Source organism: Lacerta agilis, chromosome 1 (assembly GCF_009819535.1).
Source record: "Lacerta agilis isolate rLacAgi1 chromosome 1, rLacAgi1.pri, whole genome shotgun sequence".
Classification (NCBI taxonomy): domain Eukaryota; kingdom Metazoa; phylum Chordata; class Lepidosauria; order Squamata; family Lacertidae; genus Lacerta; species Lacerta agilis.
The window spans coordinates 37,053,427-37,069,625 of record NC_046312.1 but is presented as its reverse complement, the minus strand read 5'-3'; the positions used below and the strand labels follow the sequence as shown (position 1 = coordinate 37,069,625).

The following is a 16,199-nucleotide window of genomic DNA, read 5'->3' as shown; positions in this document are numbered from 1 at the left end:
GTGTTGGAAGCCGCTGGAGCAACCCAGCCGGATGCGCGGGGTATAAATATTATTATTATTATTATTATTATTATTATTATTATTATTAGCACTAGTTGGTTTTACTAAAATAGAAATAGAGAGAGAAAACATGCATACAGTAGATAGCCACAGGGATACCAGAATCTGTTTTGTAGATAAGATGTAGTGGGTAAAAGAAAACTGTACCAAGCAGAGGTGAACTATGGAACAGAAATATGAAGAACTTCAGTTCCATGACTATATATTTAAACAATTAATTGAACTTCTCTGTGATAAATATTTTTCACACTAGACAGTGAAAAAGTGAGAAGCTATTTCCATGGCCATCGTTATTAAGTGAGTGTGTTTATCCATAAAGGTTCATACATAATGCAACAGTTTACATTTCACTCATATGAGTGATACAAATGGATTGCTAGCCGTTGGACCGTTATCTCTATAAAGTAGAATCGACTTTGATGAAAGGGTTTAAGTAAAAACTTTACTAACAACAATCAATATATAACTTTGCAGAGACTTAATCAACTTTGCAACTAATTAGTGAGAGGCTGATGGCCCACACTGCTTTTGTTGTAGATGCCTCTCTTCCTGCTGATTTAATGCTACCCTCTCCCATTCTACCTGTCTCCTGTAAGATTGTTCTAATGGCTATTTCCCCATTCTTCCTTAAGGATCAGGCACAGGGGAACCCAGTCAAAGGTTGTTGTTGCTGCTGCTGCTGCTGTTTGTTAATGCAGTTGCACTTTTGGTTCTGCTAGTACTTGGGTTCAGGGCATTTGTTTTTGCTTACAGCAAGTGGAAAATTGGAATGTTAGCCTAAAACAGCTTTTGAACCTGCAGATGTTTTGGATGGCAACGCCTGTGGCTCTGTTGTTCTGGACTGATGGGAACTGTTGTCCCAAGTAGAATCTGGAGGGCACCAGGCTGGAAAAGGCTGGCCTAAAATAATTACCGTATATTCTGGTGTATAAGACTACTTTTTAATCCAGGAAAATCTTCTCACAAGTCGGGGGTCGTCTTATACGCCGGGTGGAGAATCTGCAGTCGAGTATACTTCAAACTCTATATTTTAACTGGAAAAGTTGGGGGTCGTCTTATATGCCCAGTCGTCTTATACGCCGGAATATACGGTATTTACAATAGCATATCAAAAAGGTCAATGAACATGCGTCTGCATACAGGGAAGTGTGCGTCTGAAGGTGTTTAGGAAAGTGCAATTTCACTATCGCATTCCGAATCAGTGCTGTACACCGTTTTACTTTCATTGGACGAATTGTAATTTTAACATTGAGCTCACCTATTATGGAAGATGGTTTTGACCGGTCACAAAGATCTGTCTAAGCACTGTATTGAAGCTGCATTTATTGAATGGCGTGTGGGTTCTCTAACCACACAAACTGATGAGAAAAATATTAATAGGCCAATGCATCATTTCAAAATTACAGCCCTCTGAGCAATCTTTCACATAAAAGTATTAGATGAGGGTATAGGTATAAAATTTGAGAGAAGGACCTTTTCCCTTTGGGGGTCAGTAGAGGTTTGTGGCCCATTAGACCAAGGAATGACCAGGATAATAGGAAAGAATATGTTCTACATGGGTGGATAAAAATATATTTCTGATAAATTGTGTTGTAGAATCTTGGCATGAATCAAGCCTCATCGTCGTCATCTGTGAGCTGAGCTGTTTCTGTTTAAGTGCTTGCTTTTTCCTCCTTTTTAAAAGCAAGAGTTCATGTCTTAAGGGTAACATTGGTAAGAGTTAACAGAAAAACTTCAGCTTTGCTATTATATAAAAAATATATTGGGTTGGAACTTGAGTATCTATTAGAAGAAGTAATAAAATGTTAATTCTTCTTCAGCTGTGATGCTTTGCCAGAATCATTTTATTTTTACAGCACTTCTGGTGTGAACAGTAAAACGAGACCATCATAGGTTCATTCTGTGCTTTCTTAACATTTATACAAAGGAAGAGAAATAACGGATTCTTTAAAAATCTGCCTTTGGCCACAAATTGTGGATTCTTTTAGTTTGTTGGATTTGGTAACACACACATGCTCTCTCTGTTCTTCCAGTATGAGTCTTCCCTTTAATTAGGGAGTAAGACTGCAATCCTAACCAGGTCTACTCAAAAGTAAATAGGGTTAGGATTGCAGCCTTAGTGTCAGGAGAGATATTATTTTAATGTATACTCTTGAAGCAGAACCATTGCAAAGCTGTGTATGCCTATGAAGCATAACTAATATAGTTGCTGTCATTCAGATTATGCTTCTTGATGATCGGGTGGGTTTATATTTTTGTGTTATAAGATCCTCTTCGCAGGTATTATAATTCAATCAAATTTGTTTAGCAGCCAAGTTGCGTTTCAGTATATAAATCAAACTTAAATAAAAATAAAAATAAAAAATAGAACACCAAACCTTAGAAAGGGGTAATTCTTGAGCGATACAGGAAATGACTGTAGGGGTGACATTGCTGGTGACCTGTGTCATCCCTTAAGCAAGATAAACTTGTCTTTGTATCTCAGCAGCTTAGAACAAGTTGGAATAGGCTTGCTGGTACACAAAGAGCCCTTTGTGGTGTTCTCCTTTAAAGCACAAATACCACAAATAGTTGTAGATAGTAATTAGAAAACGGCTGCCCTTTTTTCTTTCTTTTTTTCCTTTGGCTACAGGTAGAAAGATCTTATCGGACTAAATTTCTCACCTGCCTAGGGCAGGCATAATTAGATGTAAGCAAATTTAATGGCGCTTGTATGCTCTGAGGCCATTCTGCAGTGCCTTAATAATTGTGTGCTTTATTAAAGTAGGTTTAAGGTATGGCGGCTGTTTAACGTATCAAGTGGCACAGAAGTTAAGGTATGGGTTACCACTTTACCTTTTAGATGAATAATCAAAGCTGCTTTTAAGCTAAATTGCAGTAAATGTATTTGGAATAACACCTTTAAAAGTCTGAGGGGTAATGCATTAGATGGCACATTGCGCAGATGTGAAAGGAATAAGCAAATATGTAACTTGAGCGTGACATTAATCAACACTGGCATGCTCATACCACCTCCCATAGCTCTGGTATCCATTAGTTTAATAGACACTAGTAGGAAGGTGTAAGACTGTAGACAACACATAATTATACAAGTAAATGCACATTAATTTTAGAACACTTTTCTCAATCCACATTTACAAATTAATATTTGGCGGTTAGGAGTTTTACTTTTCAGGAGGTTAGTGTGCTTCCTCCAGGCTTTTCCTAGCCAGAAATCCAGTGGAACTTCTTTCTCCTCCCTCTTAATAAGCAAACCAATTTCATATTAGCGCTGCTGTGAACGGTCATTTTCTGTTGTTGGTTTGCGAGTGCTATTGCCAGTGAATGAGTTTATACTAGTGGGTCTTGGCTGCCTCCTGTACAAAAATAAATGATTGTGATAGTATTTATTGTTGTCACTGCTTTCAGGTGTCCACACGTATTATCTATGTGTAGGTAGCATAGTGCCTACCATATTGCCCATGTTGACTAAGTCTGATGGGAGCTGGGAGTCCAGCAACCTCTGAGAGACACTACGTTAGTTCCCCCTGCCTTACAACACCCTGTAAAGTAAGTCAATATTATTCACACCCATACTGCAGGTGGAGTGACAGAAGCTCATAGAGGGACAGAGGGTTTGTGACAGAGGCAAGATTCAAACCAACATGCAGCCCAGTCTCTTAGTCCCTACACTATACCAGCGGCTCTCTACTGAATTCCAGTATTTATTTGTTTTTTGAGATTTGGTCAGGGTGCTGAGAGATGGGGTAGCTCCTGAACACAGAGGCAAGAAAAAGTCAAAAGCAAGAAGAGAAATCAGGAGGAGCAGGAGGCAGCAACAAGTTGCAGCTAACCAAGCAGAGAATGCAGGATTTATAATTTAAGTGTTGTCCGAAGTGAGCCACGGTCAACTTAAACCTGCCAGGAGCGAGACCTCAATGCCTTTCATATCTGCTGTGTCAGGGAGATTGTGGGCATCACAAGGCAGGACGGAGTATCAAACCAATATGTGTTCTTCCAAGCCCACATTCCCAGGATGTTCGCACTTCTGTCTCAGCAACGTCTACGCTGGCTTGGTCTTGTCCCCAGAATGGAAGATGGTGGGACCCCCAAGGATGTGCTTTATGGGCATCTGATATCAGGTGCCAGGCCTGTTCGTGGACCAACTCCATGTTACAAAGATGACTGCAAAGGTGAAATGAAGGCTGGCAACATCAACCCTGGCCTGTGGAAATCCCTTGCAGACAACTGCAGTGCCTGGAGACAGGCAGTCAGGTCATATGTCCATAGCAATGACCAAAGGAGGAATGATCAGTGGGAGGAGCACAGAGAGAAGAAACGCTGTGGTGGATTTGCAGCAGCACAACCAGATGCCTTCACCTGCCCTAGCTGCAACAAAATATGTCTCTCCCATATTGGGTGGTTGTAACTCTCCAGTGATTTGACTTTGCCCCCAGTGGTGCGCTCCTCCATTGTCTCTCGAGACAGACAGAGGCCCACATCAGTAGCTTGCTGCTCAGGCCAAATGTGAAAGCCGTGCCCTGGAACTATGTATCCGTACCTGCCTCTGCCTGTGCATATCAACAAGATCCAGTCAACTTATTGGGATTTAGGATTATCATGTGCCCTAGAAATAGAACAGAGGCATTCTCAAGCTGGCAGCAAAGAAAAAGGTACTGGTGTTAGAGTAGAAGTTTCCTGCTTCAAGCCCAGACAGTCCTGATAGCTGCTAATGCAAATGTAAATATACCACAACTAGTAGGTTGCCTGGCGTGCTCTGGTCCATCAGGTCACAAAGAGTCGGACACGACTAAACAACAACAGTAGGTAGTTGCTGAAGCACCGCATATACCCGAGTATAAGCCGACCCGAATATAAACCGAGGCACCTAATTTTCCTATAAAAACCTGGGAAAGCTTATTGACTCGAGTATAAGCCGGTTCACCTTTGCCGCTGTGGAGGAGGGGGAGGAACAAGCAGTCCGAAAGCAGCCCTTTGGGCTGCTCCTTCCTCTTCTTCCTTTGCCAAGTTTGCATTTATGCGAGCAGTTCAGGAATGGAACAAGCTGCCTGAGGAGAGTAAAGAACCGGTGTTCTTGTACACTTCTTAAGGAATGGTTGACTGGGGAGAGCGGGTGGCGGCACGAGTGGAGAGAAAGGGCTTCTTTCTCGCCACCCCCACCACCCGCCTCACTCGAGTATAAGCCGGGGGCAGCTTTTTCAGCACAAAAAATGTGCTGAAAAACTAGGCTTATACTCAAGTATATATGGTATATTGTTTAAGCAGATTCATCTCCAGTCCTACTTGTTACATCTTTTGGAATTGGCTCACATAGTTGTAAGAGTGTGAACTATTATGGGTCTTTCTGCCTAAAGTGCATATATATAAAAAATAAAGCCATGCTCACTTTATAGGAGAAAAAAGGTAGTTTTTAAAAGGGCAGTTTTATCATATGGACACCTTTAGCACTAGTTTCTGTAACAGCACCATGGTAGTTCAGTGCCACTGCTGCGAAGAATAGATTTTGATAACTGTTTTAACATTGCACTTTGCTGGATAACTGCTTTCTGAATGGATTACAACTATACATTAATCCTTTATTGTGCTACACCTTACCTAGGGTATGTTGGATGCTTAGTATATTCTAAGAATGCACGACACATCAACCTGAACTGGAGCTCATCACTGGTATTACCGGCAACTTCCAGCGCTTCATGGTGGGGAAGGCAAACCTGTGGTCTTCAGCATCCTCATGCTGCCATTGTCCTAATTTCATAAGCCCTCTGCAGACAATGAGTTCTGACCTCTGGCAAGAGCCGTCTGTCTTGGCTGGGCAGAGAAGAAGAGAGAGAAAAGAGGTGGCACAGAGAAGAGTAGGGGGAGGGGGAGAGGATGACCCCCATCCACTTTTCAGCTCTGACCTGGCACACTGTTAGCACCCCTACTACTTTGCAGCCACAAGAAGCTGTTGTATTCCCTTACTATATACTTGCTCGTGCTGAAGGTACATAAAACGTGGAAGAAGACAAATTGCACAAAGGGGGGGGGATCCACACCGATAATTCTCTCCTCCATAAATATCCCTTCCCCGATATAATCCAAGTGTATCTCTTACATTTAATTAACCATGAGAGATGACTGTTTTCTTTTTAGCAAATTAAGCATGCTTTTGCATTGCTTGGTCCTGAAGTAGTCATTGCACATTAAAGTTGAAATACCATCTGTTGGCATCTAAAACATTTCATTTCACTCTTTCCCCCTTCTTTTTTTTCACTAATGGGAAATGCTTTATCACAGCTTTTTCAATGGCATATATGAAGCTGGTGACCATAATATATTTTTCTCCCTTTATCCTTCCTAATAGTTAACTTTCTTGGAAATAAGAGGAGGCATTTTAATACGTGGCCTTTATACGCAGAAAGGCTCCTATCTTCTATAAAATTAGTTTAAATGATTTGCCTTGCATGCGTATCTGATGGCTTTTAACTCCTGGCTATTATTATATTCTCTTGTTAAAATATCTGGATGCCTGGAAAGGATATCATGTTACTTTGTCTCCCTTTCTCTACCTGCCCTCCCCTTTAAATCCCTTGTTTGCTGCTTAACCAGCACATACTACAGTAATTACACTGGTAGGCAGAGCTTTCACAGTCTGTTCTCGCACCGTGGAATGTAAATGTGCTTGACCTTTTTTGTTCCAGACATATTTCCTCAATACTGTTGTCACTTCAATTCATTTAGTACCGCAGTTCACAGTATTAACAGTAATAAGAAAGATCTTTGGCAGATGTGTTTGGGGGGGGAAATTGTACTTTTGAGGCTGACTTTCACCTTTTTCTCTACTTTTTCTCCTCTGTGTGGCTGTTTATAGCAGAGTAAGATAAATATAATCTAGTGGGGTTTCCTTATCCACTACACACACACACACACACACACACACACACACACCACCTAGGGAAGAGAGGAAAAAGAGGTATTCACAAAGAAGTTGTGGTGCATAGCAGTCTGTTGCGGTGTCCACATTAGTCCGCCATGCCTTTCTCCAGGGTACTCCATTGCAATTCACCCTCCAACCTAGTTTTCTGTTTTTACTCCCGCAAAGTCAGTTTCTGCGGTTACTGAGCAGTCCTCGTTCTCTCTTCTCTCCTGTGTGCCCCAGTGCGCCATCCCCAAATCTGCTCTGGAGGGTTGTGGGAATCCCTGAGGTAGGTTGGGAGGTGCACAGGGAGATGAGAGGGAGGGAAAGATCTTCTGTGCTGGCTATCCTGGACTCAGGTGAGATTAGCACCGCCTAGTGCTCAAAGGCAGGGACTTTAGTTGCTTCACAGGTTTAACAGTTGGTGTTCCCAGAAGTAGCCTCAGTTTACAGTTTTGCGAAGCTAAAAAGTAGATCATGACAGAATCCAGACTGAAGACCGAAGAAATAGTGAACACGTGGTGTGTGCGATTAAGTTTGGGTCTTAGAAGGGCAAGTAACGTTGTAGGGTACAGGAGAGACAGCCTTCAGTTGAGTCCAGTGGACCTTTCTTTTGCAAGAGAGGAAGTCATTCTGCTTTCATAATTATTTATCTGGGTACAACACTGTATTTTGGGACTTTGCTGTCTTAAGAAGAGATGTCATATTATAAAGACAACAGTTCTACCAAGTATAAAAATACTGGCATAAAATAATACAGCACAATCATATGCATGTTTACACAGAAGTAACTTCATTGCATTCAGTAGGACTTGCTTCTAGGAAGGGTTGCATGGGATTGCAGCATCAATCTGTAACTTTAGTTGCCTTGTACACAGATCATAAGAAACTTTTATAAAGAGGGCATGTGCCCCAAAATTCTTACAGGATAACTCTGGACCATAGCTGTCAACTTTTACATTTCTTGCAAGGAATCCTATTCGGAATAAGGGAATTTCCCTTAAAAAAAAGGGAAAAGTTGACAGCTATGCTCTGGACTCTCCTTATACACTTGTGTAGTCTTTTTGGTGGCATGAAAACAGATGGGATGACATGAGAAAGACATGGTAGTAATTTGCTTTTTACCACTTTCCTTCCTATACAAAGCCTTTGCTTCTGTTACATATGCATATGTTGAAAGAACTTGGGAGTCTATATATGCTTCTTGTGGCTAACCATATTGTACCCTTCTGCTTTGCCATTTGCTCTAGCAAAACCTATTTTTGTAGAAATTCAGGAGAGGGAGATCTGTGCTAAACAGATGAGCTTGCACTCTAACTTTACTTCATAAGTTAACTTCATAAAGAACATTAACTCAAGCCTTGTTGATCAGTGCAGCATGGTCTGTGCCTTGAAAGCAGTAATGAGGAAGTGAAGGGCACAGTCTTCCAAGAATCAGACAACTTTCTTTTTACTCTGTGCCTTGAGGAAGATCAAGCTGTTGTTGTTGTTGTTCAGTCGTTCAGTCGTGTCCAACTCTTCGTGACCCCATGGACCAGAGCACGCCAGGCACCCCTGTCCTCCACTGCCTCCCGCAGTTTGGCCAAATTCATGCTAGTCGCTTCGAGAACACTGTCCAACCATCTCATCCTCTGTCGTCCCCTTCTCCTTGTGCCCTTCATCTTTCCCAACATCAGGGTCTTTTCCAGGGAGTCTTCTCTTCTCATGAGGTGGCCAAAGTATTGGAGCCTCAACTTCAGGATCTGCCCTTCCAGTGAGCACTCAGGGCTGATTTCTTTAAGGATGGATATGTTTGATCTTTTTGCAGTCCATGGGACTCTCAAGAGTCTCCTCCAGCACCATAATTCAAAAGCATCAATTCTTCGGCGATCAGCCTTCTTTATGGTTCAGCTCTCACTTCCATACATTACTACTGGGAAAACCATAGCTTTAACTATATGGACCTTTGTCGGCAAGGTGATGTCTCTGCTTTTTAAGATGCTGTCTAGGTTTCTCATTGCTTTCCTCCCAAGAAGCAGGCGTCTTTTAATTCCGTGACTGCTGTCACCATCTGCAGTGATCATGGAGCCCAAGAAAGTAAAATCTCTCACTGCCTCCATTTCTTCCCCTTCTATTTGCCAGGAGGTGATGGGACCAGTGGCCATGATCTTAGTTTTTTTTAATGTTGAGCTTCAGACCATATTTTGCACTCTCCTCTTTCACCCTCATTAAAAGGTTCTTTAATTCCTCCTCACTTTCTGCCATCAAGGTTGTGTCATCAGCATATCTGAGGTTGTTGATATTTCTTCTGGCAATCTTAATTCCGGCTTGGGATTCATCCAGTCCAGCCTTTTGCATGATGAATTCTGCATATAAGTTAAATAAGCAGGGAGACAATATACAGCCTTGTCGTACTCCTTTCCCAATTTTGAACTAATCAGTTGTTCCGTATCCAGTTCTAACTGTAGCTTCTTGTCCCACATAAAGATTTCTCAGGAGACAAATGAGGTGATCCGGCATTCCCATTTCTTTAAGAACTTGCCATAGTTTGCTGTGGTTGACACAGTCAAATGCTTTTGCATAGTCAATGAAGCAGAAGTAGATGTTTTTCTGGAACTCTCTAGCTTTCTCCATAATCCAGCGCATGTTTGCAATTTGGTCTCTGGTTCCTCTGCCCCTTCGAAATCCAGCTTGCACTTCTGGGAGTTCTCGGTCCACATACTGCTTAAGCCTGCCTTGTAGAATTTTAAGCATAACCTTGCTAGCGTGTGAAATGAGCGCAATTGTGCAGTAGTTGGAGCATTCTTTGGCACTGCCCTTCTTTGGGATTGGGATGTAGACTGATCTTCTCCAATCCTCTGGCCACTGCTGCGTTTTCCAAACTTGCTGGCATAAGATCAAGCTAGCAGTATTTAATAATGTGACTCTGTCCTAAAGCCATTCCAAGTATATTAGAGTTTGTGAAGTTTTGTCTTCCCCTTTTTGCATTAGTGAATACTGTTCTGTGTAGGTTTTCACCTTTTGGAAATGAAACGAAGTATGTGATTTAATTTCCCATGCCTCCACCTCCACCCTTCTAACTGAGTATACAGCCCCTTGCATGCATGAAGGAGGGGCCTCTACATGTGGAAAGGGCCCATGGGGCCACACTGCTACCCTCACCCCTCGCTCAACTGTTGGCCCTGCCCCAACATCCATATCTGCAGGTCTGCGGGGGACATTTCCCCTATGTGCATAGACCCCTGTGGGAGCTGGAAGTCTGGTAGATTGGAGTTGCACGATCTGGATGTGGGCATCTGCAGAGGAAGGGCAGAAAAAGCTGCATGGCTCTGAGGCTGGCACCAGTATTGCTGCCCCACAGTCCCTTTCTACGTTGGAATAGGGCTTATGTCTAAACTTGCCCCCTCTACGATTCTCACTTCACAATGGTACGCATGCATTCAGATCTGCAAATTTGGAACCGATTGCTGTCCACCGTGATTAATCCCCATGGGGTCATTCAGCAGACTTGCAGAATGCGTGGAGTCTTCAGTACGGTGTAGGCCATTTCCTAATTTATCCGTTCCTTATATATAATATATCCGTTCCTTATAAGGACATTTGCACACGTAGCCCTTTCCCTTTAGTATGATCATACGTTCCTTCTTCCGTCAAAGATTCTTTTTCTTGAGAAGGAGCCAGATGCATCCATCCTTTCTCCTTTGCATTTAATAACAGTGTTGAAGGGCAACCATCCCACTCAGCTTTGATGTAAATACTTGTCCTTCTAATATCTAGGTAGTCATCATTAAATGGTCTTATTCTCTTAAATGGCAAGTATTTTCAGCTTGAGTGACTTCAAATGGCTTCTTTCCTTTTGTATCCAGGAAGGATATTCTCTGCAGTCTGAAACATCACGACTTTTTGATGCCTTCTGTCAGAGTCCCTCTTTCTGTCATATCAGCTTATCATCCACCCACAGAATTCTCCATGGTGTTTTCACAACCCATCACTAGACACATTTTAAAGGACCTCTGCAGTCTCTGCTTTTTCCTCCCCTCCACCTACACAAGACCTGAATCTTCTCCTACCGCAACTGATTTGTGCCCTCTATAGTTGCCAAAGGAACATGGTTCTTCTCTATCTACATGAGATTCCTATTCAAAGCCATTTCAGAGCTGTCATCTTCATTAAGCCAGCCGTGCATTTCTGTGCTGTTTCTTAATAGAGGCAGGACACCTGACCTGCACTAAGTTTGCTTGCTCCAGCTGGGTTACATCTAGGTTTGGGTCAGATCTCTGCAACCGCCACCTCAGACAAAGATGTCAAATGGGCAACAGCATGTTCTCAAAACTGTTCCAGCTAGATGGTGTATAACATGACAGAGTTCTGTTGCAATTGCAGATCATCTCGACATCTTAGGGTGATACAACAATTTAAAATTGCTTGAGTTTACGAGTGCTGTACAAGTGACTTGAGTTTGGTCCCTTCTCTTTTTTTAAAAGCTATTTTTATTAAAGCTTGAGAAATAAACAAATAAAAAACAACATATAGAAGTCAACATCAGAGGTCCCTGCTTCTAGTAGGGGTTTCTTTACCACAACTAGGTAACCTGGTTTTCATTTTTCATTTGCTGATTTGACAGGGCCATTCAGAGAACAAATTAATAGCTATTGCCGTTGATGGTCTCCGAAAAACTTCACTGTCAGATCAAGATGATGTTTTTATTCATTCATTTAATAAAATTTATACACTGCTTGATAGTAAAAAAAAAAAACAACAACCCTCAAAGTGGTCAACAAAAACACAAGAAAATCAAGAAAAATTCGCAACCGTACTTTAAACCAGTTTTCCTCAACCTTGAGTCCCCAGATGTTTTTGGCTTACAACTCCCATCATCCACGACCACTGGTCCTGCTAGCTATGGATGATGGGAGTTGTAGGCCAAAAACATCTGGGGACCCAAGGTTGAGGAACATTGCTTTAAACCATACAAAGGTTCAAATACTAAAACAGATTAAGATTACCTGAATTCTGGAGCATCTGAATGTTTTTAGCAGGTACTGAAAAAAGTACAGTGAAGGTTGATCTCAGTCGGCACCGCGTTCCAAAATGCAGGCACTGCCACTCAAGCACAATTGAGTTCTTTTAAATGTGGAACAAGTATTATGCGGCACCTGTAGCATGTCAATTCCACTGATAGAAGTGGCTTAATGGACACATATGGCATAAGGCGATCTCGTAGGTAAACGGGTCACAAGTTGTTAAGAGCTTTCTATACCAATAGTAACACCTTGAAGTTGGCTGGGTAGCAAATTGGCAACCAGTGCAGATCGCTGAGCATGGGTGTTATATGCTGACAAGGCCATACTCCTGTCAGCAATTGTGCTTCAGCATTCTGCACTAACTGCAGCTTCCGTATCAGAAGTGAGGGAAGCCCCACATAGAGTGCACTCCAGTCTTGAAGTAACCAATGCATGACCTACTGTGGCAAGGATTTCCTGGTTCAGGAATGGCCATAGCTGTCAAATACCCAGTTGATACCCAATCAGTTCTCTTCTGAGCATAATTATGGGATTGGAGAGAAATGTCCTGTGCTGGTAGTCCTTACTCACGCTTTGCAGATATTGGGCGGATTGTTCCATCTCCAACAGGACTGCTGAAAGGCGATGCTCACTTCTGAGGGGTGTGTGCGCGCGCACTTTATTTGAGTGGAAAAGAGGCCATCAGTGCAAGCATTTCTGTATTTGCCTGATGGCATAATCTCCCCTCACCACCAACCTTGTGCTATTTGGGGGGCAGAGGAGGGGGGAAAAGTCCCGTTGTGCCAGTGGAAGTCCTTGCATGGGCTTCCACTTGTGGGACCCGTTAGTTGACTCTGGCCCCATGGATTTAAGTTTCATTAAACTGTTATGCATGTGACTTGTGTGCATTCTGTTTTTCAATTTTTTCTCTTACCTAAATGTCTACTCTAAAAATGTCTCGAATTTTCTTCAGGTCCTAGAAAGTTACTAAAGTTATCTTTTGGCATGGAGGTTGGGAAGATGCTATTAAACAATGAGGTTGTTAGTAGAGAAGTATACAGTTCCCATTAATTAATGTATCAAAAATTAGACAGAGTAGAAATGGCTTTTTAGACTCATTATGCAACTAGTACCTTCACATACTGACTTGACAGTGAAGCTCTAGGCCATCAAAGTTGTGGAGTACAATTCCTTTTGCTTGGCATTCTTAAGCAGCCTTTTCAAGCCTCTCATGATGCTTCTCCTATCTGTGCTGGAATTCTCTCCAAGAAATAAAGCTTCGTTTGCTTTCTTGACAGTGGATAATAAATTGACTGATATAATTCAGTTGGGGAGTTGAAAAATGCACTAAAAATAATGGGGCATAACATGCTAGGGTTAACATTTATTCATAGATGATGCAATTAAATAAAATGGGCATTAACTTCAAGGTCAGTCACTAAAGTAATAAAACTGAATATTTTAATTGAATCATAATTGCTTCCCGTTGATACATGCAAGTCAAGTAAAATAGATGTCAGCTCTGCAATTATGATTCTTCCTCCTAATTAATTTCCTAATTCTGCATGGAGCTTTCTAAGGCCTGGGCCTTGTTGTGGGTTTATCCACCCATCCAGGTTGCCTCCTCCCTCCTCCCCACCCCAGCTGATCCCACATAGGGAAAAGCGCAGTTATTGATTGATAAATTCTTACTCTATTATGGACTTTTATGTAGTTCTTCCTTTGCTTTATTTACAAAACGTAAGTAGTAAAATCCTGATTGCAACATCATTATTAAGAGGTAAAACATCAATAATTAAAAAAATTATGTGAGATTCTGACATTTGTCATCATTTATATTATGAACTCTGATGTTTCAGTAACAGGATAGAATCAACAAAACTAAAACTTACGTTTTAGAAATTATCCTTTAATGGTCACAATGATTATCCAATAATGGGTAATGCATATTTTGCAGCATATTCTGCAGATAAAACAGCACACAGTCTCCATGAGAGCAGAATTAACAACAACAATTCCAAATTAACCTTACTGGGGGTAGGAAGCAAGGATACCTTATATCATGGCACAATCAAAGGTATAGGAAAGAGAAACAAAATGATCAAAGAGTAAAGGTAGCAGCTTTATTAGACCTACCAAAATATCATAAAATAACTAGGACTCTTCATCTGGTAAATATTAGAACATCAAGGTGGAGGAGGAAGAGAAGAACAGTTGTTGTTAGTCAAACTATCCATGTCTGCATCAGGTAAGTTTTAAGATGAGCATGGCAGGAGCGAGCACTTTCGAATGAGGTAGAACCTGCAAGCAACTCAAAGTGCCTCATTTGGATGTCTGCTAGCACCTCTCCTGCTTATCTTAAGCCCCAGCTTGGTTTTTGAAAAAAAAAAAAAATACCTTCCACAAGGCACCCATCTGATTGCCATAAGATGGTGAAATGCTGGACTAGATGGATGAGCCATTGCTTTGATCTAGAAAGGCAGTTCTTTTTTTGGGGGGGGGGGTTTGGGATATTTTTTGCATGTTTTAATTCATATCAGTTGCAGTCCTATAAATGGAAAACTCAAAGGGTTCACTAAAATAGCTGTTGGAGTTGTTGCCTTTTTTTCTTTATAATTTTACTTCAGCTAAAGGTAAAACTAGATGTGATGTCAATTATAACCTTCCGCTTATATCTGAAGTAGGGCTAAGTCTCTGATTTCATCAGCACCATGGTTTACCCTTGAACAGTGGAATTTTCCTCCATCCTTACCCTAAATCTGTTCATGCTAATGGAACGACGACACCAGGCATGACCCCTGAATGTGGCACCTGTTCCAATCGTGTGGATGGGCGGGGGACACACAGAGCCTTGCTTGCTACTTCTTCTGCATTGGCTCCAGTGCTTGGCCCCACTATTATGTGATGAAGAGAGTGCTTTAGAAGCATTTTTTAATAAATAAATAAATAAATAAAAATAAATCCTGGCATATGCATGGAAGCTTCCCATGTGAATAAGAGCCCTGCCATGAAGAAGCTCCACCTATAGATCAGGTTCTCAGAACTAGCCTTTTCAACACATAGAAGGCACAGGGAATGAATACGTGGATGTGGCAAAGGGGCTGGGGGCAGCGAGTATGGTGTTGCTCTTCTCCATTTATATAATGCAGTTAACATGCATGTGGTTTTTTTGTTATGTAAAATTGCTATTTGTTTTTCATGGGCCGCCTGTCTTGGCACCCCTTGTAAACCAAATAGCTGGTTCGGAAATACTATGTTTGTCATGGGGGGGGGGGTGGAGAATTAAACTGATCATCCCCTTGGTCCTGAGGCTGCACAGGCTTCCCTGCTGCTACTCTTTACATAACAATGTATAATCGCAGTTTTTCCATGCAATTAGCATCACATTTTTTTTCCAATCCTAAGAAAAGCCTCAGAAAAGGATGGAATTTTCTGAAAATCGTGTTGAGCATGGATTCCCTTCCAAATTCTCTTATTGATCCTTAATCTTGATGAGAAGTGAGATGTCCTTTTCCCCTTCTGCTTAAAAAGTGAGCCATTACTGCAGGTTACATGCATATTTTATGCATTAATATACTGTATTATATGCCTGCTACACACATACAAATGCAGGTTTCCTAAAGTAACCAGCTAATGAACAGATATATACAACAATGCATATAACTATAGTAATTACTTACGAAATTATGCTGCAGAAACAAAGTGCAGCATGGATTTGATCCTTTTTCTAGGCATTTTATGTATAATATACATATTTCTTTAGGTATGCTTTTGCCTTTTAATAAGTAATGTATGTGCAGCTCAAACATAAGAGGGAACCCTGAGTAAGAAGTAGTCCATTGTGAGCAAAGTTTGATCAGGTCAGAACTGCTGCATTCTATGCATAACTCTCTCTAAAACTGATTGCTCCTCCATACTTAGTTCCAGAAAACTGAGTTTAGAAGGAACCCCTATTGAACTTCAGTTATAGCAAACCATAGCAGGCTTAGGCCAGCTTCATATTTTTAAAAGGTCTCCAAATTCTGATGTTTACCATAGCAGAACATGGAAGAGTCCTGTAGACTTAACATCTTGAATGCAGTTTAGGGGTTATCAAATCTCCTGGACTATTTTCATTATCATAATGGGTACACCCCGTTTTTCCTTTTTATGTGCTGAAATTTCTCTGAATGGAAAGCACTCAGTAAAACAATGTGTTTTCCAGTTGTTGTGCAGGGCAAAGGAAATGAACTTATTTTTCCCCAAGGATGGAAAACAGTTCA

The 16,199-nt window shown here is 41.4% G+C and overlaps 1 protein-coding gene and 1 long non-coding RNA gene across 6 annotated transcripts in view; both read left to right on the top strand.

Annotated features, from left to right (window-relative positions):
- The window catches only part of DPH6 (diphthamine biosynthesis 6), a 248,600-nt gene that overhangs the window by 66,273 nt on the left and 166,128 nt on the right, over positions 1-16,199 (top strand). The window lies entirely within an intron of this gene.
- Positions 7,992-9,890, top strand: LOC117044088. Its single transcript, XR_004426271.1, has 3 exons — positions 7,992-8,434; positions 9,531-9,532; positions 9,841-9,890. It is a non-coding gene; the product is annotated as an uncharacterized LOC117044088 (long non-coding RNA).